Here is a 13,252-nt window from a genome sequence, read left to right on the forward strand (position 1 = left end):
TTTTTGGTCCTGGCCCCTACCTGGTAGAACATTCTCCCTGATGAGATCAGGGCCCTCCAGGACCTTCAATGGTCCTAGAGGCTTGCAAGACAGAGATATTCTGCCAGGCCTACCGTTGAGATCAGAAAATTAACATTGAGATGTTGGCTTCCGTCCTCACAAAATAAGCAATAAATAAACAAACAAACCTATAATGCACCAGTCTCCAACCAATTGCCCAGCAGAAATGAATTCTGCTGATAGAGGCAGTTTAATAAGTCATTAATAATTGAATTGAATAGTTTGCTATCAATGTAACTTTATTACATGTGCATGCCTGTTGCTACCTGCCCTGAGCCAACTGGGAAGGGCAGACTGTAAAAATAAAGTTGTTGTTGTTGTTATACCACCTGCTGCTTGGCGAATGTAACATATTTTTGAGAAAGGGCCTGAGAGGCCTGAGAATGCTCCTTTCCCTTGCAAGCCCTGACTACTGCTTGTGACCCTTTCCCATTTCCCGATTTTTAATTGGGAGGGGGGGTTGAGAAGTGATCAGGAAGCATACCTGGTATTCTTGGTACTCTTCATTTTTTTGTATGTTGCTTATAAAATACTCCCCTTCCGAAACTGTCATGAGGAAAACTTACTAGCGAGTGAGTGTAAATTAGAGCTGTACAAAAACACCTTTCCCATTTTTTTCTTTTGCCTACAGTGTCATATTTTAATTTAATACATTTTTGTTGCTAGTGTTCTCCATTTGCTGGATTTTTTTTAACTGCATTTGTGATCGGTAAATCCTGAGAGCATTCATTCCAGTCCCAGACCAGGGAACATCTAGGGGCTTTTCGCACCGGGATCTTTGTTGCAAATTGGTCACTGAACGAAAAATCGCCATTTAAAATAGTGGAATTCGTCGTTATGCATACCTGCCTTTGTAGTGGAATCCAGTTGCGTTTTGTAGCGTTTCCCGCAGCTTCCGGTCTCGGCAGAAAAGGAAGCTCTATTTCCAAGTTCGTCCCGCCCCTGGCCGTCAAGCAGCCAATGGGCAGCCGTTAGCATGCTCCCAAACAGCCCCTTTCCCTTTAAGAAAGGTTTTTTTTAAAAAAAAACAGACCCATTGTAACGAATCTGTGTAGATTCGTTGCAACGGAGAGACCCATCCAGCTGCCTAATGTGAGCTTTCGTTTGATCGTATGATCGTTGCCACGCTGCCTCGAGTAATAAAAAAAAATCCCCCCCCCCTCTCACGGGCCCGATTTTCGGCTGAATTAATGTGTAAAAAATAAAGGGACTTTATTTCAGCAAACGGGCTTTTATGTGGTTTGTGCTTAGTGACTAAAGGTGAAGGACTGAAGCCAGGGAAGCCTCTAAACAGAAAGAGGCTCGCTGGTGCGTTTATCCCCACTCGCTCGGAGAAAAAAAAATGGCGATCGCTTCGCCGGAAGTTTGGAGGACAGGCTCAGGAGGAGGGACTTTGAAGAAACCGCAACAATGTTAACGCACAGGTCTTTATCGCTAGTGTTGCAGATTGTTTGCAAGAGTGTAGCGCTTTCCGGAGGGTGAATCCACTTTTTGGGATTCCCCTGAAAGCGCTACAACGAAGCGCTTTTTGCTGATCGGTTTCAGGAGTGTTGCAGATTGTCTACGACGTCGTGCGTTATGGCAAATCAATAGCGTTTCCAATTAGCAACCATTGTGCGATTTTGAAGCCGTGCAAAAAGCCCCCTACTGTGGGGACTTGAATGCTAGTTCCTAGAACGTTCTGGAAGTCTGTTCTGCAGTTTCTTTGCGACATTTGTGCTCTATGATGTATTCCAATGAAGCCAATGGAAGTCAATTTGTATTTCTGCATCCCATTATATCCAGTGGGCTTCAGGCATCTCCCATTGTTCTCAAAGGACATTCTTGTCCTTCATTTTAGTACATCCTATCTGTAGGAAGTGTACATGGAAACTCACCTACTGCAGGATCCTGTAAAACAGAGTCCCTTCATTGAATGTAGGGTTCTTGGGAGAAGATGGGGGACTGCATTCAATGTTATCTCGGTGGAGTTATCTTCAGTTACTGATGTCCCGGACCCTTTAATTGGCTGCCCATTGAAAAGAACGGTCACAATAATCTGGAGAACAACACCACCACATGGATCTCTAACCCAAACGCAAAACATCCTACCTTTAATGAAGCGGATGGTAATGGTGCTAGATGGTAATTCCTGAAACTCTCCAGGCCCCCCCTGTAGATTGACAACCCTACTGCAGTTGCTGATTTTCATCTAAAGGAAATAGGATGAGGTAAGCACAGAAGAGAAGCCGGGGAAATAAAAAAGTTTTGTTGCGTAAATTTCCCCTCAAATCTTATGGGTAGTCTTGTTGATCACAGAAGTATCTCAGATGGTGCCACCATGTACATGGTGCCACCATGTATGCCTAGTGTTCTGATTAACTTGGATTCATAACTCTTCACAACAATTCCGGCATGCTAGGCAATCCTTGGGAAACAGACATTGTACCTGGACTTAGCATTATATAATCTGTGTGTGGTCTGGCCAAAGTTAAAATGTATCAGAGTCCCAAAGAATAAATTAGTTGTCTCTGCCAAGATCTTTCTTCAGTGCTGTGGCCTGCAAAGGTTATCAGTCTCCAGTAGCAGTATTCTAAACTGAGTGAGGATAAAATCAGTAATCCATCTTTTTCTATTCTACGTAGGCACACTCTCTGATACTCCTTTTCCCAAGCTATAGCAGAGAATTTATTTTCTTTGAAACCAAATTAGTATTGATTAGGTGGCTTTGGGCTACCTCATTAGTAAACTGTGGTTTTGAGAATGAAAGTGTTATTGATGTTGAGAATATCCCTTGAATAACAAGTAAAAAAATGTTCTTTTTGCACAGGGCAGGTTCTGATAACTCTCTCTGACTGAGTTGCAACTATGGGTGCCACATACAGAAACAGCCACGAGAAATTTGACGCTACTAACAGAACTCAGAATCCTTTAAGCTGCTTTATTTCAAGAAACCTTACAGAGCAGTGCTCAGCTTTGGAGAAGGCAGAGTTCTGCGCATGCTGGCAGCCGTCATGGGATTTCTTGTGTGAGGTATGGCTGCAGTAGGCAGGAACTATTCTGTGTGCACAAGGAGAGCATCGCTGAAAGTGAGCATTGACTGATAATCTTGATCTGGACCACAAAATTAGTTCTACAGGTTACAGATTCCAGTGGAATAGCTGTATTAGCCAGGAGTTCAAGCTAACAAATAATGTTCTTGGTTTCTTTGTAGCTGCTAAATTTCTGAATAGAACCATGTCATCACTGACTGTGGTTGTTCTGTGAAATATAAGTGTTTTCTCTCTCTCTCTGCTTTTCCATTTTACATAGAAATGTCAAACTAGGCTTCTTCACATCCCCCCCCCCTTTTTTTCATCTTGCTGGGTATAAAAATCCTACCAGCTGAGAATTTATTTCATGCAGCTGACTAAGTGAACTCAAGCCCATGAACGCTTATGCTATAATAAATCTGATAGTACTTAAGGTGCCACAACACCCTTCCATTGTTCTTACCAGATATGAAGAAATGGAGATATTACAAAGTCTTCCTTGTGCAAAACGACTGAGAGCCAGTGAGGGGTAGCGGTTAAGGATGGTGGACTCTACTCTGGAGAACAGGATATGATTCCCCCACTCCTCCACATGCAGCCAGCTGTGTGACCTTGAGTCAGCCACAGTTCTCTCAGAGCTATCTCGGCACCATCTACCTCATGTGTTATGCGGAGAGAAAGGGAAGGTGATTGTAAGCTACTTTGAGACCCCTATGGATAGTGAAAAGCAGGGTATAAAAACCAACTCTTCTTCTTCTTCTCTTTTTTGATACTTAGAGAGGTAACACTTAGGTGCAAATGTTATTACTGTTGACGCTGCAGGGTGGGGGTGGGGGAAAGTGGCAGAGGCCTTTCTCAGCTCCGCAGCCTCCTTTTAATGGAATTAAACATTGGTTTCATGCATGGAAAAGATTCTCTCTACCTAAAAGCTACTGCTGATCCTTACATTATTTCTGCTTTTTTCCCCCCTAAGGGACCCTGGTTTCTTCAAAGCTTGCATACATGTATTTCTATCATTATGACTGAAAGGAAGCTCCTGCTTACCTTTACTTTTCAAAACTGATTTATTCATTCAAAAGTTTAAAACGTTGTGACTTCCCTTTCTCACATCCAAGGGAACATTCTTGATCTGAGTTCCTGCTGCTTGAAAGAACATAAACAAGTGCAAACAAGAAATCACTCGACAGTAGCTCAACTCTGATTATCATCAGCGCAGGCTAATTTGCACAGTTTTTGAAAATCTCGAGACTTATTTCAGTCCTGAACATGCCACTTGACATTGCCCTAGTAAGTCTGATTTCTTGTGCATCGTTTGGACCATTCCATGAATAAAATACCGTGCCTTGGTTTTGAACTGGCGCCAAACTTTTACCCTAATATTACTCACATTGTGCTTACTTGTGAAGTTTTGACAAATGATGAAAGAAGTCAAAGCATTGCATTTTAATATATTGGGCTTCTCCAAACCACTAAGTCTTTGAAGTGTGACTAGAATCATAGAGTTGGAAGGGGCCATACAGGCCATCTAGTCCAACCCCCTGCTCTACGCAGGATCAGCCCTAAGCATCCTAAAGCATCCAAGAAAAGTGTGTATCCAACCTTTGCTTGAAGACTGCCAGTGAGGTGGAGCTCACCACCTCCTTAGGCAGCCTATCCCACTGCTGAACTGCTCTGACTGTGAAATTTTTTTTCCTGATATTTAGCCTATATCGTTGTACTTGTAGTTTAAACCCATTACTCTAGATCCTTAATGGTCAAAGGAAAGGTTGTCTATCACCTTTCTTTTTGCCCAGCAGTAGGGATATGCATTTGAACATCTTTTTTCTTTACTGAGAAGTTTTTAATCTCAATTTATTTTAGTGTAATAGCATTCAAGCTAATATACACATATAATTTTAAAACAAGGTAATAAAATGCTTGTTATACAATAAAGACCACTCAAAGTAATAGCAGTCTGTCCACTTTTTGTTTTAAGTCCCTCCTGAAAAATGGTGTGGCCACTTATGCCTGATCTCCAATTTCTCTTTTCTGAGCAAAGTGATGACGAGAGCAATAGCAGAGCACTTTCAAGTCTCCTTGAATAACTCATCTGCTCTAGACCCTGTACTCAAATTATGCTGTAGAAACGAGAGTCTCAGACATTCCCAAGGACTATGCACTAGAATAGTTGGTCACAGAATGAATGGAAGGGGTAGTGATCTTGGACTTCGTTCGGAGAGCAGCTCAACTAATTTTTTTTGCTTCTGTGTGGAAAGGGTGGGGGCGCATACCCATGCCACGCCCACTGTTTTCAGGAAGGGTGCAGAAATTATTCCCGACAGCATTGTGGCTCATTCCACGCACTTTGGATGATGCATTTTTATTGTGCTTCTGCAGCTGGATTTTCCGGTGGAAACATAAATTTAATAATAATAATAAAAAAAACATAGGAAAATCTGCTTTTGAAGTACACTGAAAGAGCATTATCCAACATGTGTGGATCATCCAGATGCAAAAGCACAGTGAAAATGCATTATCCAGAATGTGCGGAAGAACAGAGTCAAACTGAGATGATGAGAGAAGAAATTTTAGTCCCCAGGAGAAGGGAGAGGGAGGTGGATGCGAGGGCAGGTGCTGGAGACGGAGATAGCGCTACTTCACCTCCACACCTTTCCTTACTGTGGGCCGTTCCGCTTTCGTCCAAAATAGCACAATGGTTACTAATTGAAATCGCTACAGTTTTGCCGTTATGCACAATGTCATTGACAATCTGCCACACACCTGAAACCGATCCGCAAAAAGCGCTTCGTTGTATCGCTTTCAGGGAAATCCCAAAAAGTGGATTCACCCTCCGGAAAGCGCTACACTCCTGCAACCAATCTGCAACACTAGCGGAAAAGTTCTGTGCATTACCATTGTTGCGGTTTCTGCAAAGTCCCTCCCCCTGGCTCTCTTCTCTGATCTTCCGGCGAAGCGATCGCCATTTTTTTTTCTCCGAGCGAGCAGAGATCAACACACCAGCAAGCCTTCGTTTACCCAGTGAGGCTTCCCTGGCTGCAGTCCCTCTGTTTAAAGTCACCAAGCACAAGCAACACAGAGGCCCATTTGCTGGTTTATTTTCCCTTTATTTTTCACACTGTTTTCGGCCGAAAATCACGCCTGTGAGGGGGGGGGATTTTTTTTTTCACTCGGGGGGAGCGTGGCAACAATGAAACGGCAGCTCAAACACCACCTGCTAGCTGGATGGGTCTCTCCATTGCAACGAATCAACGCATATTCATTGCAACATGTGTGTGTGTGTGTGTGTTTTTTTTTAAACCTTCCTTAAAGGGAAAGGGACTGTTTGGGAGCATGATAACGGCCGCCCATTGGCTGTTTGACGGCCAGGGACGGGACACAGCTCAGCAACAGCGCTTCCTGGCTAGCGATTTTTGCCGAGACCGGAACCCTGTGGGAAACGATAGAAACGCAACTGGATTCCGCTACAAAGGCAGGTATGCATAATGACGAATTCCACTATTTAAAATGGCGATTTTTCGTTCCGCAAACAATTTGCAACATGGATCCCGGTGCGGAATGGCCCTGTATGTTTGCTGGTTGCTCTCCTCTTGCTCACGCTACATGGTTGGGGGAATGCACTTCTGTGGATTCCCCAACTAGCGCTTTAAAATGGAGGATGTAGCTGCCGGTTTGCTGCTGGGGCACTGGATGCTGACGACTTCATGTAAAACACCAAAAAAATGGCGTCGGCAAAAGGTAAGCCTTTCACTATATTTTCCGGGTATGAAATGGCCCACAGTTTTTATATGCATCGTTTCTTACAGCCCCAAAGGAGTCATAGTTTTACACACACACTGGCTTCATTTAATTACCTTGGAGTACAATCCCTTTCAGCTACTACTGCGCACGTTCAAAAGTGGCCTGAAGGCAGAAGGAAATTAAACCTCAACACCACAGCAACTGTGCAGCCTCAATATTTTCCAGCGTGCCAAGCAAAGTCTGAGCTGGGCTGTGGTTAGGAGAGGAGATCCAAGGCTTAGCTCATGAGTGGCTGCTGCTGTTGAAAACAGTCTGTTCACCTGCTGAGCATGCTCGTAACAAGGCTGTCAGCATCCCTCATCATAAATCAGTAATAAAAGGCATTAAAACCAACAGTCCGCAATAAAAATGATTTACATCGTGTCAAGGAGTCAGTTCACTCACCAACAAATGCTCTCTGAAATACAATCTTCTTCACAAATCTTTGGAAGTTGAGGGAGTTACATGAATGCAAGAACCATGACATCTGTTTATTAATGAAATAACGGCATAATTTTTTAAAAATGCATTGACTGTAATATTAATTACAAGAAAGGTTTTGTGGTCCAACACTAGATTTTCTTGAATGCAGAGTTCATCAGCATTGCTCTGATGGGCAGCTCTACCACTTAGCTATCATCCCCACTATATCTTCTGGCACATGGACATCCTACTTCTTCCTCTCCAGATAGCCAAGTTGTTGTCTGCAGCCATTACTGGGCTTCTGACAGCCAATGCAAAACAGAGCTCTTCTGCCAGGTTTATGGTTGAGGCCAGGGCGGCGAGGAAGATCTGATTGGGGCTCCCCTGGCCCCAGGCAAGGTTAAGACCATCTGTTAACTATGGCCCCCTCTTCCCACTCCCTTTATTAGATGTTTTATTGGGGGATGGGAGATTGAGGACTACTGCAATGTTCTTGGGTTTGTTGTTGTATGTTTTTTGTGTCCTTGGACTGTTTTAATAGGATTTTATTGTGGTTTTTAGCATGGATGATTGTAACCTACCATAAGCTGGTCTCAGGAGTGGTAGGAAATAAATTTTAATAATAATAATGATGATGATGATGATGTCATCCTCAGGTATGTAGGATGGCTAAATAGCTTGGCGGTAGGGGAGGTACCCCACTACGCATAAAGGCTATTGCCATGCTGATTCTAATAGCATGGGGCTTGTCTATCTAGAGTCCTCTTTTTTTGGGGGGGGAGGGCAGAATAATAACCTTGATTATCCAGTGCATTTGATTACCCAGCTGTTTCCCCCATAAGAGAGCAAAGCTTTCACTATAATATTTGGATCTCAATGCTTTGGTGCTTGACTGTCTCGCTTAGCTGACACAGTGAAGACGAGGAAGGAAGAAATTCAATATGTGTATTTACTTCATTTATACCTACTCTTCCTCCTTAATAGAGACCCAAAGTGCCTTACATCATTTCCCTCTCTCCCCACTGTTCTATCTTAGCAGCCCCGTGAAGCAAGCTAGCATGTGATGGGCCAAAGATCACTCAGCTAATTTCTTAGTCTGATTACTCTAGCTCATGGATTCCCAACCAAGATTCTGGGGAACCCTCAGTTTATGTGAGAGCTTCCCAGGGGTGATGTGGCCTTTCCCAGAAGTTCAGACGGCTGCTAACATCACTAGACATGACTGGAGTCTACTTCTCTGTTACTCTACAGGCCTTGTCTCTTTCTCCATAATGGAAATAGTAAATTGTTGGTTGGTTGGCTCCTGCATCTTACTTTCTTTCCTGCATCTTACTTTCGTACCCACTTCTCTGAAGGGGCATGTCACCACTTCTGGGTTTCCTTGAAGCCTGAAAAAAACATTTCAGGGGTTCCTCCATTGTCAAAATGTTGAACAAGGCTGCTCTAGCTGCTATACCAGGCATGCTTTCATTCTTAGTATGTAGGTTGGGATGTGGGCTACACACCTCTACCCCACCTCTTCTCTCCTTTAGACACCTGAGACTACATTGCCAGTCTGTACTAAAGCTCGACCAGAAAGAGTATCCTAGACACTGTCACTGCTTAGCAGATGTGGGAAGAGGCTTACAGTCACCTTCCCAGTCCTCTCCCCACAACAGACACCCTGTGAGTTGGGTGAGGCTGAGAGAGCCCTGATATTACTGCTCAGTTAGAACAGCTTTATCAGTGCCGTGGCGAGCCCAAGGTCACCCAGCCGGTTGCATGTGGGGAACTGTGGAATCGAATCCAGCTCACTAGATTAGAAACAAGCACTCCTAACCACTACACCAAGCTGGTTCTCTTGGTGTTTAAAATTTTAAACAATAGTGGTGTATAGTGACGAATCTAACCAAAGCAAATAAAACTGATTCAATGACAATGGCAAGAAAAGTTTTCTTAAAGCAAGAGTTAGAAAACACACGTGCATTGTAAAAAAAAATCTGTTTTATTCTTTGAAATGTACACCTTTCATTATATATCTTCAGGCTGTTCAAGTGGAAAAATTGAGATCCTACTGTCAAGTCTGATGCAGACCTTGACTGAATATATTTCAAGGTTGCTGTAGATTTTGTAGATTATGTTTGCACCAAGCCAAACACACTTGACTCCCCCCCCCCACCCCTTTTCGTGTTTTTTTCCCGAATCTCAGGCAGATATCAAAACCTAGCAGCTGATTGGAATGCTTTCCATTGCTTCTTTTCTGCCTTCAGCGGGCCTGTGCAAATGGACATTGTGCTTCTGTAGCTACTGCCATGAGGAGAAAACACAAACAGGATAAAATAAAACAACGTCTCCTCATTTTTCTGTTTTTAAATGTTCTTTTCAAGGGATCTATTTTATTTATGTATTATTGGACTTACTGCCCTCCACTCCTGGCAAACCGACTCATGGTGAGTTACAAAACCAGGTTCCAATACGAAAGCCCCCAATAAAACCCCATTAAAACATAGGAACACAATATAGCAACATGGTGGTAAAAATAGTTTCCTCCACCCTGGCTCAAGCTTTCCTTTGAGTTGTCTGAACAACAATCCCATGATGCTGGTTAGGCTGAGAGTATGACCAGGTTACCCAGCAAGCTTCTGTGGCAGAGTGGGGATTTGAATTTGGGCCTCCCAGATCCTAGTCTGACTCTTTAACCCCTACATATTTAACCCCTCTTTAACCCCACATATTGTTTCCGCAAGATGTTCATTTCCCTCAGCTATAAAAAGCATCACCAGCTCTCCTGCTGACCAACCTTGAACTTTGGCCAAGAGTAGCACAACGGTTTCATCTCTGATCCTTTTATAGTAACTACAAAATACCAAATGGGCTACCACCATGAACCACAGTGACACTATCCAGCATTTGAAGGGCTTGGCAGATAATGAGCCTCAAAGATTGCTGATCACAAAACCTTGCAAGGTGCAACAGGACAGAAGGTCCCTCCCCCTGGACAACCTTCATCCCAAGATGTTCCACTTCCAGCTAGCTGGTGACTCTCTCTCTCTGTCTCTCAGTTTGCTAATTGCCGTTTCTTCACACACATTTTGCCACTCCTCTCAGGTGGAAACGATCAATATGTTCTCTAGCTCGGATGCCTCTTTCTTTGAAGAAGAGAGCCAGAGCGCTGTCAGGAGACCATAACAACCATTAACAACCTTTGGCATTCTTTTGTCATAGGTTCTGGCACTCATTACATGTATCTGTCTAAGCCAAACAGTACTCCTAAACCCATTCAGTATCCAGACAGCAAATCTGCAACAGTTCCAATAGATCTAATTTGCAGCTCCAGAGGGGTATCCATGTTAGCCTTTTGTAGCAAAGCAAAACAGAAGGCCAGTGGTACCTTACAGGCTAACATCATTTATGGCCGCAAGACATTTTGTGAGTCAAGGAATCTCATATTGGGAGTCTGCAATGTTCAGAGGCAGCCAACTTCTGAATCCCTGTGTCAGAAGGCAACACCAGGGGAAGGCCTCAGCCTCTGTGCCCTGTTGCTGAAGCCCAAGAGGAACTGGGTGGCCTTGTGTGAGCCTGGATAGACTAGATGGACCACTGGTCTGATCCCACAGGGCTCTTTTTATGAAATAAGTGATGTTAGTCTCATGCTTGAATAAATGCTGTTAGTTCCACTGGACCTATTTTGTTTTGCTAATTGGTAGTGCAATCCTAAACAGAGCTATATCCTTCAATGAATTCTTCCTCATCCCTGGACTTGCATCTGTTTATGTCTGATTAAAAGCATCCTATGAATATCTATTTAAAGCCAGAGCCATTTGGCTCTGTAGGGAACAAAATTATGGCTGCCATCCTCTCCAATCTTACTTCAAAGTAAATGTGCAAGACTTCTGAAGCAGTCTTTGTGAGAGCTTTGATCTCTTACTTCTGACTAAATGCTTCTGCTGTTGACAAAGGTACTTCCACTGGACTCCTAATGTTGCATATTTAGTTTAACTTTGCAATGGGGGTTCTACAAAATCAGAGTATTTCCAAAATTGTATTTTTATTTATTTTATTTATTAAATTTATATACTGCCCTCCCAGCAAGCCGGCTCAGGTATTACAATGTAATAATAACACCATTCAAGAGTTTAGAAGTACAGTACAATACAAGTGGATCGGTTTGCCTGTTAAGTGTGATATGAAAACTATTTCAAGCTTGCTTTGCAAAGCCAAAGCTCATTGATGTTTGGAAAGAATCAATGCAATGTTCTCAAATTTACTGTTATAGGCTACAGCAGTCTTTCTCAACTTTTTTATCACTGAGAACCATCCTTCAAGCTTTAAGAAACCCCCCAAATGACATGATTGTCCAGAATGTGATTAGGAAACACAGCTGTTTACATGCACACCCAAGATCACCCAATGAATGTTTAACAAATTTAAAAATATATCTAAAAAATTAATTAACCCCCACCCATTCAGGAAACCCTTCCAGGGCTGTCAAGAAACCCTGGTTGAGAAAACCTGGGCAAGAGATTAGACATTTGGCAGCATAGGAGACCAGCCTGTATTGATACCAAAATAATTTCCTTACTCAGGGCCATTCTGCACATCGGCAAATGTGGCCATAAGTTCACTGTTTGCAAAATAGCTATAGTCAAAAGCGATACTTCGGCATTTCGCACTCCTGTAATTTTAGCGGAATTTGCATTTCCCGATGGTGGTTTTTAAATTCCCCACATGTTTCTGGTCTCGCTGTAATCACAACAAAGGGCACCACTCTTTTTTGCGCTTCTGCCCGCCCCTTGACATCAATCAAACAGAGCGGCCAATGAATTTAAGAGTTTGAATCCCTGTCCCGAAAACTCCTTTTCCCCTTAAAGTTATTTTTTTTAATCCAAAAGCACTAGCAGCAACGAACATGAGTTTATTCATTTTATCAGAGAGACCTTTTTTTCCTTGTCCTTTTCGAAAAATAGTTTTCTGTTAAAAAGTGTGCACAAATCGGTAATGCCTATAATCCTTGCCCACAGATTACCTGCATATATCCACCCACATGCACACCTGGCCACCCGCACTCTTTGTTCTCCTTTTCCTGTGGCTAGTCTCCAGCGCAACGTTGAAATGGAGAGGATTATTTTTGCTTTGGTGGCCCAGATGCTCGTCATTGCTCAATGTGTTCGTCCCACAGGGGCAAGGATGATGGCTCAGGTTTGGGCATACAGGCAAAGGTTGACCAGAACAAGGAGATGGGCGAGCAATAGAAGGGCGCTATTGCATAGGAGATCACTGAGGGCACACGTGGTGGCCAGGATCCGGTGGCAAGCTCTTGCAGAACTGCATTTCCCAAAGATGAGAGATCCACCGACTGGTGGAAAAATTGTGTCATTTCTTGCTGGAATGACGACCACTGGATTATGAACTTGAGGATGTCAAGGGCAACATGCATGGAACGAGTGGAAGCTCTATGTGGACGCATGGAACGGCGTGTACTTGGCATGAGGAGACCCATCCCTGTTAAAAAAAAGAGTCGCTGCCACGTTGTGGTACTTGGCCAGGCCTCACTACTTCCGAAATGTAGCTCAGCAGTTCGTCTTGGGATTGCCCACAGTTGGCGAGATCGTTCTAGAGTTCTGCTTTGCCATAGAGGCAGAGCTCTACAGTAAGGTGGTGTGCCTGGGAGACCGGCTTGGAGAGGTGGGTAGCACTTAAACCCCTTTAAAAACATTTTCCCCATTTTAAATTTTTTAAAATTTCCCAATAGCAACGAAGCCGGCTTTGAGGAGCCTGAACCAGTGGTGTTGGAGGAGGCAGTACCCATCCCCCAAAGCAGGAAAAAAAGGATTTGTACTGTGGGGTGCAGAGTAAGGGACGCCATAGCCACTTTTTTGTACAGGAACAGGGAGAGGTTTTGACACATCTGTTTTGCCTGAGTTATTTCCCAGTCAATAAAGCTTGAAATTGTTTGCGCGGTAATGTTTCCCCGTTATTACATGCCTTGTTCTTCAAAAAAC

Source organism: Paroedura picta, chromosome 1 (assembly GCF_049243985.1).
Source record: "Paroedura picta isolate Pp20150507F chromosome 1, Ppicta_v3.0, whole genome shotgun sequence".
Classification (NCBI taxonomy): Eukaryota; Metazoa; Chordata; class Lepidosauria; order Squamata; family Gekkonidae; genus Paroedura; species Paroedura picta.